This window comes from Triturus cristatus, chromosome 3_1 (assembly GCF_964204655.1).
Source record: "Triturus cristatus chromosome 3_1, aTriCri1.1, whole genome shotgun sequence".
NCBI lineage: Eukaryota > Metazoa > Chordata > Amphibia > Caudata > Salamandridae > Triturus > Triturus cristatus.
Genome location: NC_140583.1, coordinates 462427957 through 462455212, shown reverse-complemented (window position 1 = coordinate 462455212; position 27256 = coordinate 462427957). Strand labels below are relative to the sequence as shown.

The window sequence follows — 27256 nt, the reverse complement described above, 5'->3', positions numbered from 1 at the left end:
GGCCAAGGAGCGACAGTTGAGCAAGCCACATTCAAGGACCGGGCTGGGCCGCGGCGCCCTAGTGGCCCTCTCTCCCCCACTGACCTTGTTCCTAATATCCAGCAGTTGTTCCTTTGTATATGTAAAAGGACTTTGTGCGGGCCGCACAGCGTATCTGGCGCTAGGAGCGGACGAGGCGCGGACGGGCGCAGACGGGCGCAGACGGGCTTGCCTCTGGCGCGCCTCCGGCGCGCCATCGGCGCGCCCGCTGCGCGCGCGCGCTGCGCGCTAGCATGTCTCCTCCTAAATAGGGCCCGGCTGTGGTATTTCAACTACTAGAGCGTCGACCAAGATGGCGGCGCTCCGGTGTCAACCGGAAGTGGGGGAAAAGCTTCTCGACTACCCGTGCGAAGGACTCAATGTTCCAGCCCAGTGCCCTGTCGCTCGCAAAGTACGAGAGTGGATGAGGAGTTTTACAGTGCGGGTAAGTGCAATATTCAGACGATGTATCACAATACTCCACAGCACTCCACAATGCCCTCCTTCGTCTCTCCCCGCTCCCCAAAGCAATACAGTACAATACACAGTACACAGGAATTAAAAGATAGCAGAGCGCAATACAGTACAGTTCCGATTTAAAAACAGTCTTTGGACCTGCGCGCTAGCATGTCTCCTCCTAAATAGGGCCCGGCTGTGGTATTTCAACTACTAGAGCGTCGACCAAGATGGCGGCGCTCCGGTGTCAACCGGAAGTGGGGGAAAAGCTTCTCGACTACCCGTGCGAAGGACTCAATGTTCCAGCCCAGTGCCCTGTCGCTCGCAAAGTACGAGAGTGGATGAGGAGTTTTACAGTGCGGGTAAGTGCAATATTCAGACGATGTATCACAATACTCCACAGCACTCCACAATGCCCTCCTTCGTCTCTCCCCGCTCCCCAAAGCAATACAGTACAATACACAGTACACAGGAATTAAAAGATAGCAGAGCGCAATACAGTACAGTTCCGATTTAAAAACAGTCTTTGGACTGGAGGGCGGAATTATAAAGGTAGGAAACCCCGGGTTAACAAGGCTCTTTTTCAATTGTTAACTGATCATGGGTTATTGGATGTGTGGAGCAGCCTGCATATACAAAACCCTGGCTTTACATTTTACTCGTATCCTCATAGTCGGCATGTCAGGCTTGATTATTGTGTTGCCCCATCAATACTGTTTACGGGATTGAAAATTACTATATATCCAAGGGTGACTTCGGATCATGCACCCTTGCTAGTTGAAATCCTGATGATTGTTAGATGTGCAGTCCCTCGAATTTTCACATTTGATAGGAAGCACTTGTTGGATGAAAAGTTTATTGAGCATATGAGGGTGTGGGTAAAGGAATTTTTTCAAATTAATAGACATACAGCCCCTTGGGGGGTGGTATGGGATACATTTAAGGCTGGATTTAGAGGGGAACCGCAGAGTTTGGGGTTTTGAAAATATAAAATGGCAAAACAGGTACTGTTGGCTCTCTATGAAGATCTTAAAAAGGCCGAGGAAGAATTAGTTACTGCCCTAGCTGCAGGAGATAATACTACTGTGCTTTTGAATAATTTAGCGAGGTGTAAGGCTAAAATTAATCTGGAATCGAGTAAGGAGATTGCCATAACATATCAAACATTCAAAAAAGAATGCTACGAGTATGGCGAAACTACGGGGCGGTGTCTAGCTCAAAAATTACGAATTAAAGAGGCAGAATATAGAATTAAGGGGATTCAAAACACTGCGGGTGTTATTATATCTGATCCTCAGCAAATTCTTAAAGTATTTCAGGACTTTTATTTAGACTTATCTACTGAGAATCAGAAGGGAAATTGGGGATGCCAGCTGCCTTATGGGGTCAGTTAGATCAAACGGATGTCAAAAGACTTGAGGAACCAATCGCAATGTCGGAATTAGAGCACGCCATCAGCTCATTGGCAGGTGGGAAAGCTGCAGGACCTGATAAACTTCCCTTGGAAGTATTTAAAACCTTTTTTCACGCAATCAAAAACGATATGCTTATAGTGTATCAAACTGCGCAGAAAGGGAGGATTCCTCGAACCTGGTCCGAGGCCAATATCTGTGTATTTAGGAAAAAGGGGAAACCATTGGAACTCCCCGTATCATACCGTCCAATCTCCCCTTGTTAATGCTGATGGTAAAATCTATTAGAAAATCTTAGCCATTCGTTTGGCAAAAATTATACCATCAATAGTGTCGTTAAAACAGCATGACTTTATACCTGGGAGAGGGACGGTAGGTTACGTACGCAGAGTAATAACCCTCTTTGATATTGCACAGGCTGAATCCCGTGAATTAAGTCTGATTCTATTAGATAACAAAAAGGCATTTGACCGGGTTTCGTGGAATTTCCTTTGGCGGGGAATGCAACAAATGGGCTTTGGGCAAGGTTATATACAGGCTTTAACCCCTTCCATGCGGGGCGGATTCCCCCGCGGTGCTGACGGTTGCTTGCGCGGGCGTGGTCATGACGGAACGGTTCCGTCATGAGCACAGCGCAACCGACGCTCATGACGGAACCGTTCCGTCATGAGCGTCGAACGGGTTAAAGGCCCTCTATCCGCTCCCGACAGAGAAAATTTGTTCAATGGGACATTATTCTCATGCTATTGTGATCTCCCGCGGCACACGTCAAGGATGCCCCTGCTCACCACTTTTATTTGCGTTATATATTAATCCTTTTATTCTTATGTTAGAACAAAGTAGAAAGATCCAGCCTTTTATAGTACAACAAGAACGCTATTCTGTATTGGCTTACGCTTATGATATAGCAATTGGCACCTCTAACCCTATTCCCGCTATAGGTGATATAGAATCATTGGCACGGACATTCGGGGCAGTTGCTGGGTATAAACTTAATACTGTAAAAACCCAAATATTATGTACAACTCATGTAATGGATGGAGATGTCAGGTGTGTCAAGGAAGTCACATATCTGGGAATTAAGATCCGCTGTCATGTACAAGAGATTGTTGAAGTTAACTGGGCAGACATCATCTCTGGGCTGAAAAGGTCATTTGAAAGGTGGGAGAATCTCGACCTATCGTTAGTAGGTAGAGCAAATGTGTTGAAAATGAACATCCTACCGCGGGTTATGTATCTCTTTAGGGCAATACCATTGGAGGTGCCACACAAACAAATCCAATATTTACAATCACTGTGTTCTGGGCAGCTCGATATATGACCCTTTCCTGTGAAAGGGGAGGATGGGCCATACCAGACTTTGCTTTCTATTATTATTCATGTATCTTGTGTAATGTGCGATTACTACTTACTGGGGAGGATATCAGTAACTCAGCTGAGGCACCCTCAATTTAGCAGATGATTTTAGGTTCAGAAGTAAAGCAATATCTTTTTAATAGCGTGGATGGTAGCTATTTCAAAAGAACACAATTTAAGGTATTGAATTCTTTGTGTAAAGTGTGGAATACTGTACGGAAGAGTTGTGAGATACCTATACTCTCTATCTATACTCCTATTAATTCAGTAGTACCACCCTCGATTTTCAGGGATCAGGTGGCTATCGGTTGGGGAAAGAGGGGGATTATTTGCCTTGGGGACCTATATTTATTCATTTGCTGAATTGGTGGATAAATGTAATCTACCCTCTATGTATTTTTTCAAGTATTTGCAAATTAGAGACTTCCTGGTGAAACACGTGATTTGTAGTAGGAAGGTTTAAATTGTAGAACTCATCAGGCAACGTGAGAAGATTGGGGCAATTTATAAAGTATTGTTAGAGGGTAGACTTGATGATTTAGAAAAATACAACATGAAATGGAGAGAGTGGTTGGGTAATCCTGGAATTTCATTGGAAGAATCCATAGATTTGGCAAGTAGGATTATATGTGCAGCTAATCTTAAAAGCCAACATTATAAAACGATTTGTAATCTACACCATACCCCGTTAAAAATGATGAAGTGGGGAGGTCAGCATGATGGGAAATGTTTTCGTTGTGGTAAAGACGGTGCTGATATTGTCCATGTTTCTCAGCATGTAAGGCATTGGACCCTTTGAGAGAAGCTATAGAGAAGTTTCTGACAGCAATAACCAGTGAGGTGATCAGAATTTCTCAATCTGTGATGCTGCTTGCTATAGGAGAGGAGGTTGGGGAGCGGCAGCCATTATATAAGTATCGGTATTTAATCTTTATGGCTACCGCTGTTGCTCGATTGGCAATTGCAACTGTGTGGTTACAGCAAGAGCCGTCTTTTGAGCTGTGGCAGGCTAAGTTTCTGAATGTATATAATCTGGAATATAGTTTATACGCCACAAAAGGATCTAGGAAAAGGAAATTAGGATTATCGATATGGGGGGTGATGAGGGAGTATATGACAGGGTAATTTTGGCTATCATATATAACATAGAGGATATAGTTTGATTGTTAATTTGAGGTTACTGATTCAGACTTGGCCTACAAGTGTAATCATTATTGCTGTTTTGTTTTAAGATTTATAGGCTGTATTATATTTCTTTTTTCTTTGTCTGTCATATTTTGCTGCTATGGAACTCTAATAAAAAATTTAAAAAAGCAATTCCTCACCTAGCTGCATGATGAAGGCAACTGTGCCCATAGGATGCTCGTGTGACTGGTTTGTTCAGATGTGGGTGACGTCCTCTACACACAAGGGGATGTTAATGATGCTTTTGAGGACTTTTATGGATTCCTATATGCGGAGGTGGCGGGCTCATCTGGGGCTGAATTGCAAGGCCATTGACGGGGACTTCTGTGGTATTTACTATTGTATTAATTTTGCCATGGCTTCGCCTGGGGACTTCATTCTGTTGCGGAACTCACAGTATGTGTTATGAAGTTAGGTGGAATGTTATACTTTAATTGTAGCACAGTTGGATTCCTGTTGTAAGGAGCTGTCCTACTCCTCAACATGTAGCCTTAAGTATTAAATTATAAGACCGTATCTACATACAGTGTATGAGTATTCACTACAACTTCCACTCCCCCACCTGAATCTGCTACAGCGGACGGAATTGGACACTCCTCTCCAGCTGGAGTAGCTCTGTTTGGTCATCTTCCAAATCGCTGGTAACAAGGCTCTGGGCACAGATGCTTCACCCTTAGAATACTACGCCACTTATAATGCGATCCCGTCCCCAAAGCTGCTGGAGGTCTATAATGAAGTGTGGGAATAGGGCCAACTCCCAGACACACTTCGTGAAGCCCTAATAGTGATGCTTACCAAACCAGGCCAGAACCCGTTAGATGTTTGCTCCTATCAGTCACTATCACTGTTGATTCTTGACTACAAGATCCTGGGGAAGGATCTCGGTAATAGACTCCTCCCCCTTGTTGGTATTTTAGTCCACTTGGATCAAAACAGGTTTATCCCTGGCCATAACACCTTCCGTAGGCTTCTCCGGTTGATGGGGGCTGACCTGGGAGATACTGGGGTACTGGTGGCAGTGTCGCTCGACATTAAAAAAGTTTTTCATACTCTGGGATGGGATTAATTGTTTGCGACACTAGAGGAACTGCAAGTGGGTCCGGGATATCTTTGTGGGATCCGGGCCCTTTATGGCAGCCTCAGCATGAGTTAAGATGGGGCACCTGATATCTGACATGTTTGATATTCACCGGGGCACCAGAGATACCCTCTGTCCTATTGATTTTTGCCTTGGTCATGGAGTTGTTGGCCAGTAAACTGCACATGGAGGCACATCCGTGGGGAATTCAGGCACAGGGGCCACATCCTGTGGCCTCCTTATATGCGGATGACGTGCTTGTCTACTTGCGCGACCTTGGCAATTCGCTCCCTGCAGTGATAGCACTGCTGGATGATATTTGGGCAATGTCGGCCCTCAACGTAAACTGGGTCAAGTAGTGCCAGTTACCACTTGCATGATTCCTGAGCACCATGGGGGGGCTGCCTCAGTCTTGGCTCCTGTGGCAGTTTGATACATTCAAATGCCTGGGCATGCAGATTTATCACACAGGGTGATCTCTTGGAGGGAAATGTTTACAAGGCGCTGGGCTCGGTGCGTAGGTCTATACCGTTTTGGATGTGGCTCCCATTATCTCCGCTAAACAGCAATATCAAATATGTCTGTATTGCACTGCTTTTAAACTATTTTTTAGCCCTTCCGCTCATCTTTGCCACGTGTTTCTTCGCTGATATGAACATGCTTTTACTGGAGCTGATCTGGGGTGAGGGTAGGAGGCAAGTAGCTCTTGCCAAACTGTTTAGACCACTTCATGAGGGTGGCCTTGGTGCACCCAATTAAGAATTATACTACGCGGGCGCTCAGTTACAGTGCCCACTGCGATGGCTTAGGGCGGTCTTGTGTGCACAGAGGGCGGATGTACGGCATCTCCTGGACGGGGTCCTTATCTATACCTGGTTATCGACCCATGGACCTCAGCTCTTGGACGAGATGCACCAGATGCGGATCACCCGGTACAGTTGGCAGAAATATAGTCATGACAGGAGAGCCCACTACCTGTACTGACCCTTGATCCCTGTCTGGCATACAACAGCGCTGCAAGAGATTGACATGCATCATGACTTAACTTGTTGGAGGGAGGAGGGTATAGAACATATGGGGGACTTCTATGCAAAGAGTACTCGTTGGTCCTTTCAGGAGCTCATTAACGCATATGATTTACCAGTGGGACAATTTTGAGATATAGTGCAGTACATCATGCAATCACCTCACGCAGTGACCCACCCATTGCACTGCCACTTCACACAATGCTGTCATATGGTGGCGTGCATGAAGTTATAACAACCCTTTGCCAAGCTCTGTTGGCTCATAGGCAGGTGCTGTATGTTAAGATCCGTGACCACTGTACGCTGGCCCTTCACACGCAGTTCTTTGATACACAGTAAGCCCAGGCCCTGCAGCAGGTTTAGGGAGTACCACAGAATCCCAGTGGTACAAGTTAGTTAGATTGGAAGTGCACGGCGTGACCCTACTTATAAAAATTATTTCAGTCCGTTCCCTTACTTCTTTGTTTTAAAAAAGTATCCCAGAATGGCAGAAATGGTCCTACTTAAAAATTTTAACTTTATCATTCAGCTTGTGTCGTGCACATCGAGGAAGGCCTCTGCAGTGCCCACGACCTACTCCCCCTTTCCCCTATGTATCTAGGGGTCTGCAAAGCAACACTGAAAGGGCCATCAGTCTTAGGTTAGCTTGAAAACTTCTACCTCTGATGGCCCTGCTGCTGCAGTAATTCACGCCTCATTTAGTGAGGAAGGTACCTGCCTGCCCCCACTGTGTCCAATACAATGGTCACATAAGGATGCTTTGGTGGCCCCGCCCTTGACCTCCTCAGCCCTTTATTTTCGGGCTCACGCAGACTGACGGACGCCACTTGGAAAAGAAGAAAAGGGCTTCAGTGAGAAATTCGTGGCTTGCTGTAAATCTGCTCTCCACCCAGCCAGAACTAGAAAATAGGAGGATGGCGGCTGTAGAAGAGGCCCTCCACTGGTCGATGTACCCACAGTAAGCGTGGGCAGAGAACTCCGCTCTACCCGCGGAGTATGCAGAGATTTGCCTACACTGCGTTCCACGAAGAACGCGGAGTAGGCAAATCTCTGCACTCTCTGCGGCGGAGCGGAGTTGACCAGCCCCCGCCTCCAACCCCCCAAGTAAGAATTAAATAAATATACAATATAAGTAAAATAATAAACACTTACCTTGCCTGCGGCGTCCCCGGGCTGCCGTTCTCCTCTTCCTCGGCGCCCGAGAAATGCGCATGCGCGCATGCACAGATCACCGTGAAACACCACGGAAGAGGAGGACGGCAGCCCAGGGACGCCACAGGCAAGTTAAGTGTCTATTATTTTACTTATAATGTATATTCATTTAATTCTTACTGGGGGGCCGGAGGGCAGGCAGCGGAGTAGAGCAGAGTTGGTCCCTAACTCTGTGAACCTCCACGTAGAGCCGCTTCGCCAACTCTGCCGGCTCCGGTCAGGGTTAACCCACAGCTGACCCAGTACCACCAGCCTCTCTCCTGGAAATTGTTCTGCGTGCCTGCCCAGAGGTCCCTAACCCCTCCTTTAAAGCTCTGCTCGTTTCTCTGCACTGGGGCCTGCAAGAGGTGCCTGGACTGCCTCTGAACTCCACGCTCCTAAATACACATCAAGTAAGTTGGGAAAATGAAAGAATACCTGGTGCATTTTATTTTAAATAACTGGATAGTGTCGAATGTCTTATCAGCTGTTTTTTTATGTTCGTATTTTAAATGTTACCACTGCTTTGTCTGTTTTCAGGGATGTGGTCTTTTAAAACAAGCATTTGAAATGCAATAGGTTGCGCATTACTGAAGGTTTGACCTATTGGCTTTGCAAATAATAATGCAATTCCAAAAGATCAAACTTTCAGTAAAGTGAGGCCTATTGCATTGCAAATACTTTGCTTTTTTAGGCACAAGGAGACTAAATGATTTGCCCAGAATCAAAGGATGCTTGAGCCTCCTGCCAGACCCGAACCTGGTTCCCCAGCTTCAGTCATGTAGGTCACTGAAATATGTTGATAATGGCTACTTCTAGAGTTGCCCTTCAGTAGCAGCCTCATTCACTTTGAAGCAAGGTAGAGGTCAGACAGACAAGGGCTGACAAAATACTGTAAATAAGTTTTCAAGCACGTGAGCTGTGCTATTGCAAAGCCAGCGTCGCAACAGCAGCCTGTGGTTCGTTGGTAAATTGCAACATCAGTTCAACTTCACTAGTGTACATGTCAATATTAGTTGCAAAGCGCTTTATACCACTTCTGCCATTTGTGAGCATTATGTATCCAATCTAGCGCTACTCAAATTAACCGACCTGGGAAGGATTAATTGGTTTTGCCAGCGTGATCCATACATGTGAGACGTCAATGACGAGTATTAATTCATTGTGGTATGTTGGCACCTTAGAAATACTGTCCACAGTATCTGCTAGCTGTTTCAGTGCGGTTTGTGTTGGTTACAAGGTGGAAGCCATGCGTGTCACACCCTACCACAAGGGTTGCACAGATACGGAAGAGCGCATTTACTCGGATAGAGAAGGGCACAGGAGTGGTGCTTTATTAACAACCAGGTCAAGTGCCAAATCATGTGTAATTAATCTGCTGGACAATTGTGTACAGGTTTTGACAACATTTTACAGTGATAGTTGCACTGACGATCAGTTACATATCCAAATTTGCACTGATAAATCAGCTAAACATAACATTTTATTTTTCTACCAGTCGGAGGATCCAATTATTGGTACAAAAATTCCCAGCATCCCGGCAAAACTACATGCGACTTGTGCAGATCACGAGACCTGGTCCATAGTATTTTGCACCTGAGCCTCTGTGCTCAAGACAGCCAGTAAAGTGACTGCACTGTCCCTGCTCAGTTCATGATGAACCCTGCAGCCAGTGCTTAATTTGAGCCGGTGGTTCAGAGTGGTTCCATGAGTTAAACACTCACCGCTGAGATCTGCGAACCATTAGTCTGAACCACAGAAAGGTTAACTGAGACCTTGATCCTTCCGTGGTTGGTAAATTAAATATAATTTCACAGGGTATCAGTAACAGATATTGTTTACAATGCTTGAAAGCGTGGGTTGAACCTCGGCATGAAAGGGGTTAATACCCTTAAAATATGGACAATAATAGGAAGGGATGTGAGGAAGGCAGAAGAGAGACAAGGCCACCTGCCTAAAGTTAACTTAATTTTAAGAGCCACTCGTGGCTGAGCACTGCTGAGTGGGTTCAATGAGACCCACCCTGGCTCCCGATTCTAGCCCATTCTATTGACTTCCTCCCCCATCCCCTGTTGCCCACTCAATTCTCAGCGGCCTGGATGCCCTCACAGTCTCAATTAAGAGTCTTCTTATGTGTGAATGGGGCCCTGAATAGTGATGGGTGGCACGCATAGAAGCAGTGTTCCCTTCTGCGTCCCCGTCACCCCTCTTCGCTCATGTTCTCTCTCCCTCACATACCTACACTTAATTCTCCTCCTCTCCATCAGTGCTTCGGAGTGGAGTAGTCAGCCATAAAGCTCATTCCCGCCACCAACTCCATACAGCCCTCTCCTATCCCATTGCAGTGCTCTGAAGTGGCCAGCAGATGACTTGTACTTCTATGAGCTAGTGCATACGATGGCTCTTGAACACCGTGATGCCACACCTGGCCACGCCAAAGATCCATTTATTGTTTTATAAAACACAAACTCCGCGCAAGCAGGTCTCAGAGTGCTGTGCACATAAGGGTGTTCGAACACAAGACAACTGAATTAACTGATGACACAACAGAGCAGAGCAGATTGTTGACAATGAAATATCGGCCCTTGATTAGAAGTGAATTCCAGAACAAGGAGTGTAAATTCCTCTGTGTAGAGGATGCTGTGGTGCAGGGAGGGCAAACAAACTAGTTTATTTTAGCAAACGGACTACACTGAACGAGGTACCTGTGCACCCTAAACTGGAAACACGGTGAATAACACAAGAGACGTGGGATTAGACAGTATCGCAAAATCTGGGACTAGTAGAAAGGCCACGAAGAGGCAGGACTCACAGCTCCTACCCTGAACAGCTGGGAGATCCTCTGCCTTGACAGAGCACCGACTGGGTCACGCAGCTTTCAGTCCACTTATGGCAAGCATGTCTGTGAACCAGCGAGAGGAGAACTTAGCCTCTGGCACAACACAGGAACCTCTGCCTCAGAAAGAGTTCGGCTGGAAGTTACCCTGGCCTTGACCCAAACCCTTCTCTGAACAATACAGCTTCTCTTCAACTCAAAGTCACAGGACTGCAGAACAGATGATTGCGTTCTGCCTTTACTTCTATTCTGTACGGCATGGTCCTAAAAAATTTACAAAATTGTCAAGAAGTTAAAAAAACATTATTATATTTCTTGTTAGAAAGTTTATTTTAAGGGTGCAAACTTTAAAACCTCTGGCAAAAAGAATATGCATAGCAGAGCACAGGCAGGAATTGTACAGGAAGGTCAAAAAGGTAAGTGGTCCTGTGTGAGGGTCCTTAGGAATAACATTAATGTGCTTACCTCAAAGATCTACCCAGAGGCCGCCTTTTGTGTACCAAACTACTCATGTGTATCATTCAGGCGGGAACCCAATTCAAAGGATATACAGGAAGAATCAGTGTCTTACACTAACAGTGATCCGTGACGTTTATATCAAATAAGCATACATATCTGAGGTATTGCATTGAAAAAAGGCTTTACAGTAAATAGGCTGGACTGGCCGTTTCATGCATCAGGCATTTCCCAGGGCAACTGGAAGGGTAGGGGGCCGGTTTCGTTTGTGGGGGGCGGTTTTGCAGCTGTGCAGGAGTTTTAAAAACACTGCAAAGTTCTTTGTATATTCAGCAAGTTTCGGGCAACAATAAAAGTGCCAAGATAGCTCTGATCAAGTCAAGAATAGCTTTATTCAGTTCAAAGAATTGACCATAAAAGTATAACGTACATACAAAAAGAAATGGTAAAATGTGCACATTAAATTTGTTCATCAATACATCATATGACTCAAATACTACATAGTGAGTTTTTTTCCTATTTTAAAAGATTCAAGGTTAAAATTATTTTTTAAAAGCCAAACAGTCATTTCATTTACATTTCATACCGTTTCCATATTAAAAATGCAATTCTAATAAAATTTAATACTGTAGCGCAAATAAATTCAGAGGACAGGGATCGCAGGAAATCAAAACCTTCCTGATAATTGTGGGGGCAACATTTTCTTAAAAATGGCATAAGAAAACGTGTCCTTGGCTCTTTGTAAAGTGCGCAAAAGAAAATAAAGTGCAGGGTGCTTTGTTGTGCTAAACCGTCACAGGGGCAAGGAGTAAGGTTATTGCCCCAGCCAGCCTGTTTATGAAAGGCCACTAAAAAGTGCAATGTGCAAAGCCGAAACCTAGTCAATAAAAATCTGTGCTGCGAGTTCGTAGTAAAGGACAAGTAAAATTGTTGTTGAAAAAGGAACCGATCTTGGAGGGGGTGCAGCCCTAGTTGCTGCCGGAGATTGTTATGCTGAGCAAAATATGCATTTTTTATGATGAGTTTCATATTAGTGTCGATGCTCGATGGATTATCGTAGTAATGCCCTAGGCCTATTTCATAAAATTTTCGTTTCACGTAGCAAAGCTATGAAATGGCCTAAGCATTATCCAGCATCATACAATCCTTAATGATCGCTCTTGTGAGATTTAAATCTTCTGACAACCAGACTTAGGCCCAAAGCATCAATGGGGCAATGTTAATCACATCTGAAATGAAGCCCATCCCTACCTCAAGATGACAAAATCCTGACGGTGCCCTTTTTGGGACCATCAACAATCTTTTTAAAAACTTATTTTCTAGTGTTTGCAGTTGGGTACTTTTGTAATCTCTCCATACTCCCGCCCCGTACGTAGCAATAGACAAACATTTTGCTTTATATAAGGTGATCAATTCCATTACTGGTTTGTGGCCTAACTTACATGCAAAACGAAAAAGGCCTTCCATGGCACGGTTAGTATTCAGCACCCTTGATGTGATAAAAGAGTCCCAGTTCAGTTTTCTGATTAAAAACATTCCACGAATAAGTAAATTTAAAAACCTTATCAATTGACTTTCCCTTTACAGAAAATGTTCTAGATTTGGTGTGTTTTGGACCGCAGACCATAACATAAGATTTAGTGAAGTTTACTTTTAGGTCCAGGGCTGACATAAAATCAATAAAAGCATTCAAGGAGCTATTTCCAGTTAAAGCCATTAAAACCGTGTTGTCCGCATATGACAACAACTGGGCCGGGTTGCCACCGATTTTTGGAAAGTCTAATTTCTGGTCTATCAGGGCTAATTCCAGACCATTTGTATACATGATAAAGAGAAAGGGGGCCAATATGCACCCCTGTGGGACTCCCTCAGTGGAGACGATGGGTCTAGTCCTCTCTCCCCCTGGACATGTCGTATGGCTACCGTGGTGGATGCATGTAGCCTACGCAGGAGGGTGAAGAGAGGTTCCTCGAAACCCATTTCACCCATCATGGACTACAGTTTCCCCCTGTTAACTGTATCGAAGGCGCTAGACAAGTCCATGAAGGCAAGGTGGATTGATCCCTTCCTAGCCTTCATGTACTTGCCCATAATCAAGGCCAAGTTGAGACACTGTTTGTTTGTCTCCATGCCTCTCCTAAATTTGTATTGGGTTTGTGATATTAGCCCCGTTGAATCTGCCCAGGATTCTTGCCGTGCTAAAATGACCCTCCCCATCACCTTGACCGTAGCATTGATCAAGGAGATGGGCCTATAGCAGGCCGAGTCTTCCTTATTACCCTTTTTGTATACAGGTACCACTATAGCCTCCTTCCAAGAGGTTGTAATGGGGCCAATGATTGCGCTCTAAAAACATTTGTTAGGAAGGGTGACCACAGTTGCATATTGCTCTTTAAAAAATCAAGAGGTACCCCAGCCGGCCTTGCAGCTTTGAGTTGTATACCTTTCATAAGAGCATCCTCATCCTCACTTACAGTTAGGGAAGAGCTCAGGTGGTGGGCAGTTACTGGATTTAAGGGGACGTCTAGACTTAATTCCTGGCCAGTGATACCCTTGGGGTTAAATATGTTTGTAAAGTGAGATTCCCATACTTGCCCTGGTATCAGTGAATCCAGCCCCCTTGAATCCAATGTGAATAGGGGCGGTTTATTACCTCCCAAAAGCTCCTACAGTCTTTTAGCGCGCTCGCTCGCTCTAAATCCGCCCAGGCCAGCTTTCTCAGTTCATTCTTCCGCTTAACCACTGCGCTCTTGTAAGCCTGTCTTGCACTCTTGATTACGGATTCATTTCTGGGGCTTATATGTAGTGCCTTTTTAAAATCCTTTTGGGCCCTTGTGCACTCTGTGTTGAACCATTTAGTCCCCCTGGGTTCCCTTGATACTATTGGGGTTGTCAGGTTTTGGGACACATTCCTAAAGATTCTCTCAAATCCCTGTATAACCATTTCTGGGGAGGGAGTCACGGTCTAAGCATTGCAGTTTGGAGTTTAGGTTTGCTTTAACGATGCTCTCCTCAAATTAGTGAGGATTTATCTTGTTCCATTTCATTCTCACCCACTTATTTTAATTATACTGGAGGGGGCGACCATCACCTTTCTCCTCTTGGGCAGTTACGTATAAGAAGGCAGTGAGGAGATTATGATCGCTAGCGTTGTTGGGCTCCACTTTAAAACCATCCACCAGGAAACAAAATTTACTGGATATTAGTATGAAGTCAATAACACTTCCTCTGCCCATGAAGGTAGGATATAGGGTTATTGTGTTACTGACCAAAGTATCGACAAAAAGTAAATCATTCACAATAATTATTTCATTTAAGGTATCTACCTGTGGTGTGTGTACAAAATGCGTCAGGGGTTGGCCCTCGGTGTCCGTTAGCCCGCATGCTCCATTTGTGCTACGCCGACATATGGAGCAATTAAAGTCCCCCACCCAGTATATACACAGGGGCTGCCACTTCCCCGCGATCTTGTCAATTTCCACTTTAAGATTTACAATAATGTCACTACTTTTTGAGTCAAAAGCATTGTAGTACAAATTAATTGAAAGAGTCTTGACCTGAAACAAGTTAGAAATTAAAATCAATTGATACCAGGGTGAGACTTTAACCAAATTCACTTTGATTGACCCATACTTAAGGGATATCAATGTCGCTAATCCTCCTTTCGCTCTGCCTGCTGGTGAGGCAATAGCATGGACATTAAGGGAACAGAAGCCATCTAGTTTGATATTCTCCATTGCCCATGTTTCCTGGGTGCAGATAATGTCAAAAGTATTTATATACTCTAACCACATTTTGTCTTCTAGTTTCGAACAGATACCTGCAATGTTAAAGGAGAGAATTCTGAAAGGACAAGTTTTATTTGTACGTACACCTGGGTTCTTCCTCTTGCTAACAATCAAGAGGTTTAAACCGGACCCCAGCGTCCCTGGACTGTGTGATGTTGAAGGACTAGAAATAACATCCACAGTCTCCCCCCTCCTCGTTGTCAATGTGAGTATCAAGTAATTTAAGTGTAGGGTAGTCTGAATTCTTTGTCCCCAGACTGTTGCCTTCTATTCTAACCTCTCAGGAAAGGTTATCCCTAGTTACCCCCCTGTCCTTAACATCCAGCTTGAGCTATATGGGTCCAAGGGTAGTCAGTCAATTTCTGATCATCCAGATAATGCCTCGAAACAGTTGGGGTGGAACCATACGGGGGCCGAGGGAGCAGGAGTGGGTTTCTAATCTGACGACGCAAACGAGGCATAATGCCCCCTTGATAGGGAGGATAGAAAAAACCCTATGGGCGGGCCTGTATGTGCTTCAATGGGGAGTCTCTAAGATGGCATAGGGCAAAGTCCACCTATCTTTCACCGTTAAAATTCAGGACCACACAATCTCCCTCTCTGTCTTTATATTTTTTCCACAACCAACTTACCCATCTTGCCATTATAATGTGGTTACGCCAGTTTACCTGGGACCCGATTTTACTGGTGCACCAGTTAGCGGATTTATTAATGAGGCTCTGACAGCTTTCGTGATGAACAGGTGGTATGTGTGGTACCCCTGTCAGAACCAATGTGTAGGGGGTGCACTCCCGAGGGAGATTTAATATGATGTTTTTGTCCTGCCTTGTAGACGCAGAGCCCCTGTTTAACCTTTTCCCGTTCCCTGAGCTCACTCTACGATCACTTTCAGTGCTCAGTGAATAGGATTCATTGTGTTCCATCAGACTACAAGGAGCCCTCATCTCTTCACACCTTGCCTGGGTTTGTGGCTCTATTTCAGGATCTATGCAGATGGCCTTATCCCGGGGTAGATCTAATGTGTTGGCCTCTTCACCTCTGTCTAAGGGACCCTCTAAGGATAACCTCCCACTTTTTGGAGCTCCATGGGTGGCCTCAACACCTCTCTCTCGCAGGCCTTTACCCAGGGGACATCTATCAATGAGACCACTTTGCTTGGATGTGTTCCCCTGAGACGACAAGAGTTGGGCCAGTTGCTCCTCTATGCGGGCCAGCCGAAATAAGATAGGTTCCAAGAAATCTGATACTAATTTACCGAAATGCGCTGACATCATGTCCATATCAGACAAAGTCTATGTTTTTACAGGCTCTACTCCCCCACGGGGTTTTCCCCCTAAGGTAGGGGGGTTTTGCCTAGTTCTCTTTGTCTTTGGCATGAGACCCAGGGTCGTTGATCAGTCCTAGGTTTCATTCGGGTCAATGCGCTTCCTTTTTCCCCCCGCCACATTTTGGTCCTCCGTGGTTATTGGGGTTACGACTCCCCTACCTTGTGGCTCTCCATCTGTAACTCCCTGCTTCAAGATAATAACGGTGGGTGAAAGAGCGATTGGTTATTCCTCCTGGGGGGTATGTGGAGATACAGGTATTATTCGATTAGGGTCCTCTACAGTTGTTAGGAGGTCAGACTGAGCAGAGCGCGTGTTCATGGCTGGGAATGGGGGTGATGGACCCAGCGAAAGCCTGCATTCTGCCAGTTCAATTTCCTTGTTTAGGACCCCCACAGCCTTCTGAAGGAAGCCATCTAGAGTGGCTTCAGTACCCTTAGGCATGGACAATGGTTTCTTCCTCCCCATCCTAGTTTATCTTGTGAGTTCTCGGGGTATGCAGAGCGAATTACAGTGCAGGTGAGGGTTATCTCCCCACCACCCCAACCCCACTCCTTACTTTTGGCTCTTTGATGTCTCCGAATATTAAAGCCAGGAGATGTGGCCCAGCCAAGCCTCCTCCGGGCGCGGATGGGCCCTCCCTTGGCCGGGGCTTAGCCCGGGCGCACCCGCGCGTGTCCCGCGAAGTGGGAGCAGCAAGTTACTTTATGCGCTTGAGGGCTCCGGGCTGGTGACGACGCCTCCAGGCGCGAAAGCAGGGCAGACTGGGGGCTGTAGTCCCCCCTGGAGCAGCAAGTGCCGGTGCCAAGATGCACGGTTCTCGCGAAGCGGGAGCCGCGAGTTACTTTTTGGGCCTCCGGGCGCGCTGGCTGGTGACAGCGCCTCCAGGCGGTAAAGCAGGGCAGACTGGGGCTGTAGTCCCCCCTGGAGCAGAAAGTGCCAGTGCCAAGATGCCAATGTACCTGCTGGAGAGAGATGGGAGGGGAGTTTTGTCTAATGGCTATTTTGATTCATCTAAGGTAGCGCAGCGGGTTAATAAGCCTGCAGCAAAGAACGTGTATCATGCATATCAAAGGGCGATATTTTATGTGCATAGCTCAGAGGGTTACTGATTTTTGTTCACTTCCCGAATGAAAATATAATTTTGCCTTTTAATGTCAAGATCTATCTCGTTTTTTGTGAGTAGAAGAGTTGACCAAGCAGGACAATTCAAAAGGTATCCTTTGCAGGACACTTGAATACGTATGTACTATACTATGTTTGAGCAGCTAGCTGGCTGACATGAATATGAAGGAGCCCTGTGGGTTTCCATGAGTCAGATCAGATTCTCCTGAACAGTCCCTTTTTCTTCTGAGCCCTGCTTAACACATGTCTCACGGAGGAGCCCTGTATTCAAGTCCTCAATATTTGAGACGAAAAATACTCATTGATTTCTGAACAATGGGAGTAAAAGCGTTAAGGTAACATGTCGTTCCTGCTTATATTTCCCACGCTTTACATAATCCTGCATTCCCTATGAGTTTTTGCTTTTTCCAGAATGTTGTTACTTTTTTCAGGCAGTGTATAATTTGAATTGAGTCACATCCAGGTGTTTGAATGGGGCAGAATTTGGTTGTAGACAGTGCGAGTTTTGCCCAGTGGGGCAGAAGGGTGTTCGGGGGGTATAAGGATGTGGCACTATAGCCAGAGCTATTGAATTTGGAACTGGGGAACGTGGTTCAGCCTTCATGAGGAGTCCATCAGACCACTCTCCTGAGGGAGCACATTTCCCTGCTAGACACTGAAGCCCTGGTCTCTTAGCACCAGCAGGAGGACCCTACCGGTGACTTTAGTCAAAAAACAGGGCCTCCTTGTCATCAATACATGGCAATCAATACATCACAATCAAAGTACATTACACATTACCAAAGGTGAGGATGGACAGCACAAATGCGATCACAATAACTGAGAGCAAAAAATATATACGTCATGAAAAATTTATTAACAATTTCATTAAAGAAATATATAAAAATTACAATACTGTACTATATATTGTCATATAGCTAATTAAGAAGCAACAACAATATAGACACATTAATACATAATAAAAAGCATCATCAACAATAACAATACAATCAAAATATAAGATTTCGGGACACAATAAAAAAAGGACAAAATGGTCCTATTGGCAGAGGAAGATCACCAAACCAAAAAACTCATTAGTTGCGACCCTGGTTGATATTATTTTCTATTAAATGTGTCACAGAGAGCTGTAATCAAAGATTTTGTGTGATTCCCTCAATTAAGAGCATCGACGTGTTTCGGTGGGCAATAATTCTCGGCCAACACCTTCATCAGGAAAGATAAAAATAGAGCCCCAATAACCGATTACATTAAAACCAATGATCTGAAAAAAAACATAACATGACATATTTTTAGTTACTTACACAATCTATTTGTTCTCTCAGTACTAAGACACATGTATGACTGTCCAACAACTCATCCTCATTAAATAGATTGAAATCATCTATATCAAACAAACACACAGCCGAACCACATTCATCTCAGACATGTTTCTTTTGATAGTGGAAATCCCACCTTTAAAGTGCTATGCAAGGTCTATTTTGATAACGCGTAATACTCGTATAAATTCTACGTAGTAACATAAATTTATGCAATATCTTAAATATATTTTTCATAAGTTCGCGCAGACCCAACTACGCATAGCTATAGACATACTCTCTTATTAGTCTTTTATGTCTATTATAACGGAAAAAGCAGGAAATTCCTTACATTTTATATCCGTGCAATTAGCTATAAAATCAGCACTACTACTTATATTGCGTACTGAAATAGAGTCTATTAGCATTCATAGAGGACCAACTACCTCATTTATTTACGGAGCTGTATTCATACAGGTACCGCCACCAGATCTTTTTATCTTTATCCGCGGCCCAGATAAGTCATTCACGGTGGGTATATGTACACCTAATTAGGTAGAGACACGAAAACTCAAATATTCTGTTTCAGATAACAGTCAGATTAGTACGAAAAAGAACTAATAACGCTTAAAAATACCTTGATTATGTCCACATTGAGTCTAAAAAGACTTCACGGCACATGTATTTCTCTAATTGGGTGTTATTATTATATCTCCCACGAAGACGATTTAGGCACCTATAAACAAAGAATGAGTGCCATGTTGAATTCGTACTAACTCGTATATTTCCTAAGTCATCATAAGGCACCATATCAAGGTCTCACATGATTATCATGAGATGTTTTTTTAAAACACGTTCCCACATATATAAACCTTGAAAAGAAATGCTTTTAAGAGGATACGGAACTATCGGCATTTTTATATGGTTCTTTTACCAAACGGTTCTATTGTTGTCACAGCTATATCTAACACCCACAATTATTTAGAGGCTAGTGTTTCTCTCATTACATTAGAACCCTCAGATACAAGCATCAAAACCCGCGGGAATAATTGAGGGTTACATGTTTACCTTAGGCAACTTTTGTCTATAGAATCCCTGTTTCACCTTCAGATATAGATATAAAAATGTTCGAACCAGGGTTTGGTGCCAATAAAGCACTGCGGAGAAAAAAACAATTTAGTTTAAATTAGAGCAAATCAAGCTCCCACTCTTGCTAGTAATTACAGCTAAGGCCGCCCCTTATCTAAACTTACCTCCGTTTTGCCTGTTGCGGTGCGTGTAGTGAAGCCTTCTGTATCAATACAGCTAACCTCTACTCGAACTGACGGTGTTTATATACACGCGAGGTAACTCATAGCAAAGCCAATGGAAATAGAAACACTACTTCCGGGGCATCAGAGGCATGAAACCAATTATGTTCAAACCTCCGTAAATAACGCCGCCATCTTAGAATTGTCAAAAGACATTCAGTGTCCTGTTTGAAATGCAGATGATTTATTTACCCAAAAACGAGAAACGAACACCAATGCGAACCAGCAATCGCCGATAATTCATAATGGGAAAGTTCGCCCCCAAAAAAAACCTATTATCGACCTAAAAACTACGACATATGTGCGGACGTGTTGTCTGTTGTTGTATCATTCAATAAACCAACAGAATGGCGAGAATTAGAGAAACTCTTTTTAGGAGAAAAAGGGCTAATCCTACATCCTAAACAATCGATTCAGGACTTTTAGGTTATCACCAAAAGGTGATCGGTGCCCCAAGATTCTAGTCATGTTGTGTGGTGACCTTTACATCTATATTCGCCATGTATCCTATGTACAGATAATGGTGCAAACACCAATTGGAGGATCATAAATATATTTTACTGCTGTCTGCTTCCCCAATAAGGGAACGGAGCTGAGAGTATGCATACAATGTGCTAGCGTTACATTATCTTACCGCCAGCAAGTGTTCCCATTCCTCTCTAGAGTTCAATCCTTTACGTGCGGTATTTAAGTAGGAGATCTACCATTGTTCACGTGCTTTTCGCTTATTGGTGATATTACCACCTCTCCTATCAATATTGATCTTTTCCAGGATGAACCACATGAAGTCGTTCTCCCCATGTCCATACTCAAGGAAATGTGGCACCAGGGGCGCAGTTACTTTTCTTGTTTTGATAGCTGATCTGTGCTCTTGTAGTCTCACCCGTAATTCTCTACCTGTCTCGCCCACATATCCAAGCCCACAAGGGCACTGGAGGAAGTAGACCACATTTCTACTCCTACAGTTGTTCAGGGTGTTGGCTCTAATTGTGTATCCATTGTACTTCATCTCTTTGGATTGCAGGCACTGAGGGCAGATGTTGCATGTACCGCATCTGTAATTACCAAATGCTCGATCGTTCGTAATGGTTTGCTGATTATCGGATCTGTCTTCACGATAAGTATGCACTAAAATGTCACGCAAGTTGTTATTTTTCTTAAACGCATACAATGGTTTGTCTAATTTGACCTCCTCCTCATGGTTTAAAATATGCCAATTTCTATTGACAATATTCTTGATTTGGTTGCTCATGTTGCAGAATTTACTAACAAAGACCACTTTGCTGGGTAATTCCTTCCTTACTGCAGGTTTATTCACCAGGGCATCTCGATCATAAAACCTAGCACGTTTTAGAGAATGGGTCAGAAGTTTTTTTGGGTATCCCCTATCTCCAAATTTGCGCTTAAGATCATTGGCGTGTTTGTAGTAGTCTTGTAAGTCCGAACAGTTCCTCCGAAGACGGAGAAACTGGCTAAAGGGGATACTCTCCCTCTGGGATTTGGGGTGAAAACTCGAGAAGTGAAGAAGAGTGTTCTTGGCCATAGGTTTAGTGAACAACTCTACTCCCAAGACTCCATTAACGTCTTTGATGGTGATGTCCAGGAAATCGATTTTGGTCCTGCTGAAATGGAACGTGAATCTTAAGTTGGGATCTCCCAAATTTAACCATTCGAGAAATGTTTCCAGATCCTCAGTGGAGCCTTCCCAGATAAAGAAAATATCGTCAATGTAGCGGTACCAGCCCGCTACATTTTCGAAAAATGGGGCCATCTCATTATATATATGCTTGATTTCAAATTGGCCAACATACAGGCAGGCCAGACTGGGAGCACAGGTGGCCCCCATGCTGGTACCCTTCAGCTGTTTGAAATACTCGTCTTTAAACAGAAAGATGTTATTTTTCAAAATCAGGTTGACACAGCTGACAATGAAGTCAGCATTGGCTCCACCTAGGTCTCGGTCAACCAAAATCTCATGAATTACATTCACTGTGTCATACTGTGGGATATTAGTATAGAGAGACTCAATGTCCAGGGTAACTAGACATTGAGTCTCCCCACAGAACAGTTTCCCTTCGACGAGAGAGATCATGTGAGCGGAGTCCCTCACATAAGAGCGCAACTCACAGACAATGGGGCGCAAAAAGTGATCAACATATTTACTGATGGGCTCCAGGAGAGACCCAATACTACTCACTATTGGTCTCATCGGTGGATCCATACAGTTCTTATGGATCTTTGGCAGACCGTAAATGGCAGGGGTCCTAGGTTCCAAGTTATTGAGGAATTTGAACTCATCCTCACAGATCCAAGATTTTTCTTTGGCTTCTAAAAGCAAGGCTTGGCATTCTCTGGATACAGTAACTAACTGCCTCTCATTTGTCCGTACATAATGTTCCTTGATGTTAAGCAGTTCCAGCATCCTACGCTCATAGTCCAGGGTGTTGAAAACCACCACCCCACCACCCTTATCGGCAGGTTTGATGGTGAGATTTCTGTCCATTTTAAGAGAATTAAGGGCCTGTCTTTCCGCTCTATTGATGTTCTTCTGCCCCGTAAATTTATTTGATTTGTTCAAAATTTTTTGAATGTCACTCTCAACGGCTTTCTCAAAGATTTCAACATTTTTGCCAACCATAGCCAGACTCGGAGTAAATTGTGATTTAGGTTTGAGACCCGAGTGATTAATGCGTTCAAGTGTGTCCCTATTTTCAAAAAATCTCCTCAGTCTCACTTTCCTAAAAAAGGCACGCAAATCTTTTTCTAGCTGAAATTTGTCAACTGATACTGATGGGACAAAGCTTAAGCCCTTACTCAGAATACTAATTTCTGTTTCATTAAGGGACTTGTTAGATAAATTAATCACTGGTGCTCTGTCTGTCGCCAATATCGCTGGCTCCTGGTTCGCATATATTCCTGTTGTTGAGGAGGGCCCCTGTTCATCTGGCCTCTCCCCGAATTCCCATTGTAACGTGACCCCCTCCTCGGGCGCGAGTCTAAAAAAGGCACGTAATCCCTAGTGTTACCCCTATTCCCGGCTTCATCTATTGATATGTTATCATCATCATTGCTAGAGCCAGAAGTATTGGAGAAGGTAACCTGTTTTCTACCACCTCTATTGTATATTTGTTTATTCGGTGGTCTTTCCCAGGCCATGTCATTCCTCTGTTGGAAATAGTTCTCCCTGAGGTAAGGATAAATTTTTTCTTGAGAAAAACGGTCCATATCCTTTCTTAATTTATTTGTTTTTTTGTTCAATAAGTAGTCTCTGTATCCTTCCACGTCTCTATTAATATCCTCTAATTTTTTCTTAGCTTCTTCCAATGCACAACAGTTGTTTAATTCTATCTCCAATTTATCAATGGCCTCTTTTTCAATTATGATGAATTCCTGGGCAGTCTCAATGATCAGAAGCATCCAATCACGGCTACATCTATTGGATATCATTGCCCATGTCTCCAAGAATTTTTTATTTTCTATAAATAGGCCCGGTTCATTACGAACCTGTAGCCCAATGGGAATTGTACCCGACTTTACATATTCAATTAAGAATTCAGCATGGGCCTCAGTGCGTATTAGTTTCTTTTTCAAATTCAGCAGCTTGCCCCAGTTTTCACCTTTCCCTGATATAACGGTAATTTTATTCCCGTTTTTAGTATTAATAATTTTGTTCAGTTGGTCATCACTAAAGCCAAATGTTCTGAATTGGTCCATATGTGGGCAGGTAGCTCTCACTTGGACTCTTAAAATAAAGAGGAAATACCAGCGCAAACTCTCCAGCACTAGGGGCTGTGCACAACGTTTCAGAAGAGACGAGAGGGACCCCAAAGACAAAGGAGAGGGGTACCAATAGTGACTTTAGTCAAAAAACAGGGCCTCCTTGTCATCAATACATGGCAATCAATACATCACAATCAAAGTACATTACACATTACCAAAGGTGAGGATGGACAGCACAAATGCGATCACAATAACTGAGAGAAAAAAATATATACGTCATGAAAAATTTATTAACAATTTCATTAAAGAAATATATAAAAATTACAATACTGTACTATATATTGTCATATAGCTAATTAAGAAGCAACAACAATATAGACACATTAATACATAATAAAAAGCATCATCAACAATAACAATACAATCAAAATATAAGATTTCGGGACACAATAAAAAAGGACAAAATGGTCCTATTGGCAGAGGAAGATCACCAAACCAAAAAACTCATTAGTTGCGACCCTGGTTGATATTATTTTCTATTAAATGTGTCACAGAGAGCTGTAATCAAAGATTTTGTGTGATTCCCTCAATTAAGAGCATCGACGCGTTTCGGTGGGCAATAATTCTCGGCCAACACCTTCATCAGGAAATATAAAAATAGAGTCCCAATAACCGATTACATTAAAACCAATGATCTGAAAAAAAACATAACATGACATATTTTTAGTTACTTACACAATCTATTTGTTCTCTCAGTACTAAGACACATGTATGACTGTCCAACAACTCATCCTCATTAAATAGATTGAAATCATCTATATCAAACAAACACACAGCCGAACCACATTCATCTCATACATGTTTCTTTTGATAGTGGAAATCCCACCTTTAAAGTGCTATGCAAGGTCTATTTTGATAACGCGTAATACTCGTATAAATTCTACGTAGTAACATAAATTTATGCAATATCTTAAATATATTTTTCATAAGTTCGCGCAGACCCAACTACGCATAGCTATAGACATACTCTCTTATTAGTCTTTTATGTCTATTATAACGGAAAAAGCAGGAAATTCCTTACATTTTATATCCGTGCAATTAGCTATAAAATCAGCACTACTACTTATATTGCGTACTGAAATAGAGTCTATTAGCATTCATAGAGGACCAACTACCTCATTTATTTACGGAGCTGTATTCATACAGGTACCGCCACCAGATCTTTTTATCTTTATCCGCGGCCCAGATAAGTCATTCACGGTGGGTATATGTACACCTAATTAGGTAGAGACACGAAAACTCAAATATTCTGTTTCAGATAACAGTCAGATTAGTACGAAAAAGAACTAATAACGCTTAAAAATACCTTGATTATGTCCACATTGAGTCTAAAAAGACTTCACGGCACATGTATTTCTCTAATTGGGTGTTATTATTATATCTCCCACGAAGACGATTTAGGCACCTATAAACAAAGAATGAGTGCCATGTTGAATTCGTACTAACTCGTATATTTCCTAAGTCATCATAAGGCACCATATCAAGGTCTCACATGATTATCATGAGATGTTTTTTTAAAACACGTTCCCACATATATAAACCTTGAAAAGAAATGCTTTTAAGAGGATACGGAACTATCGGCATTTTTATATGGTTCTTTTACCAAACGGTTCTATTGTTGTCACAGCTATATCTAACACCCACAATTATTTAGAGGCTAGTGTTTCTCTCATTACATTAGAACCCTCAGATACAAGCATCAAAACCCGCGGGAATAATTGAGGGTTACATGTTTACCTTAGGCAACTTTTGTCTATAGAATCCCTGTTTCACCTTCAGATATAGATATAAAAATGTTCGAACCAGGGTTTGGTGCCAATAAAGCACTGCGGAGAAAAAAACAATTTAGTTTAAATTAGAGCAAATCAAGCTCCCACTCTTGCTAGTAATGACAGCTAAGGCCGCCCCTTATCTAAACTTACCTCCGTTGTGCCTGTTGCGGTGCGTGTAGTGAAGCCTTCTGTATCAATACAGCTAACCTCTACTCGAACTGACGGTGTTTATATACACGCGAGGTAACTCATAGCAAAGCCAATGGAAATAGAAACACTACTTCCGGGGCATCAGAGGCATGAAACCAATTATGTTCAAACCTCCGTAAATAACGCCGCCATCTTAGAATTGTCAAAAGACATTCAGTGTCCTGTTTGAAATGCAGATGATTTATTTACCCAAAAACGAGAAACGAACACCAATGCGAACCAGCAATCGCCGATAATTCATAATGGGAAAGTTCGCCCCCCAAAAAAACCTATTATCGACCTAAAAACTACGACATATGTGCGGACGTGTTGTCTGTTGTTGTATCATTCAATAAACCAACAGAATGGCGAGAATTAGAGAAACTCTTTTTAGGAGCAAAAGGGCTAATCCTACATCCTAAACAATCGATTCAGGACTTTTAGGTTATCACCAAAAGGTGATCGGTGCCCCAAGATTCTAGTCATGTTGTGTGGTGACCTTTACATCTATATTCGCCATGTATCCTATGTACAGATAATGGTGCAAACACCAATTGGAGGATCATAAATATATTTTACTGCTGTCTGCTTCCCCAATAAGGGAACGGAGCTGAGAGTATGCATACAATGTGCTAGCGTTACATTATCTTACCGCCAGCAAGTGTTCCCATTCCTCTCTAGAGTTCAATCCTTTACGTGCGGTATTTAAGTAGGAGATCTACCATTGTTCACGTGCTTTTCGCTTATTGGTGATATTACCACCTCTCCTATCAATATTGATCTTTTCCAGGATGAACCACATGAAGTCGTTCTCCCCATGTCCATAGGAAATGTGGCACCAGGGGCGCAGTTACTTTTCTTGTTTTGATAGCTGATCTGTGCTCTTGTAGTCTCACCCGTAATTCTCTACCTGTCTCGCCCACATATCCAAGCCCACAAGGGCACTGGAGGAAGTAGACCACATTTCTACTCCTACAGTTGTTCAGGGTGTTGGCTCTAATTGTGTATCCATTGTACTTCATCTCTTTGGATTGCAGGCACTGAGGGCAGATGTTGCATGTACCGCATCTGTAATTACCAAATGCTCGATCGTTCGTAATGGTTTGCTGATTATCGGATCTGTCTTCACGATAAGTATGCACTAAAATGTCACGCAAGTTGTTATTTTTCTTAAACGCATACAATGGTTTGTCTAATTTGACCTCCTCCTCATGGTTTAAAATATGCCAATTTCTATTGACAATATTCTTGATTTGGTTGCTCATGTTGCAGAATTTACTAACAAAGACCACTTTGCTGGGTAATTCCTTCCTTACTGCAGGTTTATTCACCAGGGCATCTCGATCATAAAACCTAGCACGTTTTAGAGAATGGGTCAGAAGTTTTTTTGGGTATCCCCTATCTCCAAATTTGCGCTTAAGATCATTGGCGTGTTTGTAGTAGTCTTGTAAGTCCGAACAGTTCCTCCGAAGACGGAGAAACTGGCTAAAGGGGATACTCTCCCTCTGGGATTTGGGGTGAAAACTCGAGAAGTGAAGAAGAGTGTTCTTGGCCATAGGTTTAGTGAACAACTCTACTCCCAAGACTCCATTAACGTCTTTGATGGTGATGTCCAGGAAATCGATTTTGGTCCTGCTGAAATGGAACGTGAATCTTAAG

At 43.3% G+C, this 27256-nt stretch overlaps 1 long non-coding RNA gene across 1 annotated transcript in view; it reads right to left on the bottom strand.

The window, feature by feature from the left end:
- The window catches only part of LOC146860411 (uncharacterized), a 62513-nt gene extending 54798 nt beyond the window's left edge, over positions 1 to 7715 (bottom strand). Inside the window, exon 1 of the long non-coding RNA XR_014979146.1 lies at positions 7683 to 7715. This is a non-coding gene — a long non-coding RNA (uncharacterized LOC146860411). The remainder of the gene's footprint in view (positions 1 to 7682) is intronic.
- Positions 7716 to 27256: the final 19541 nt, after the last annotated feature.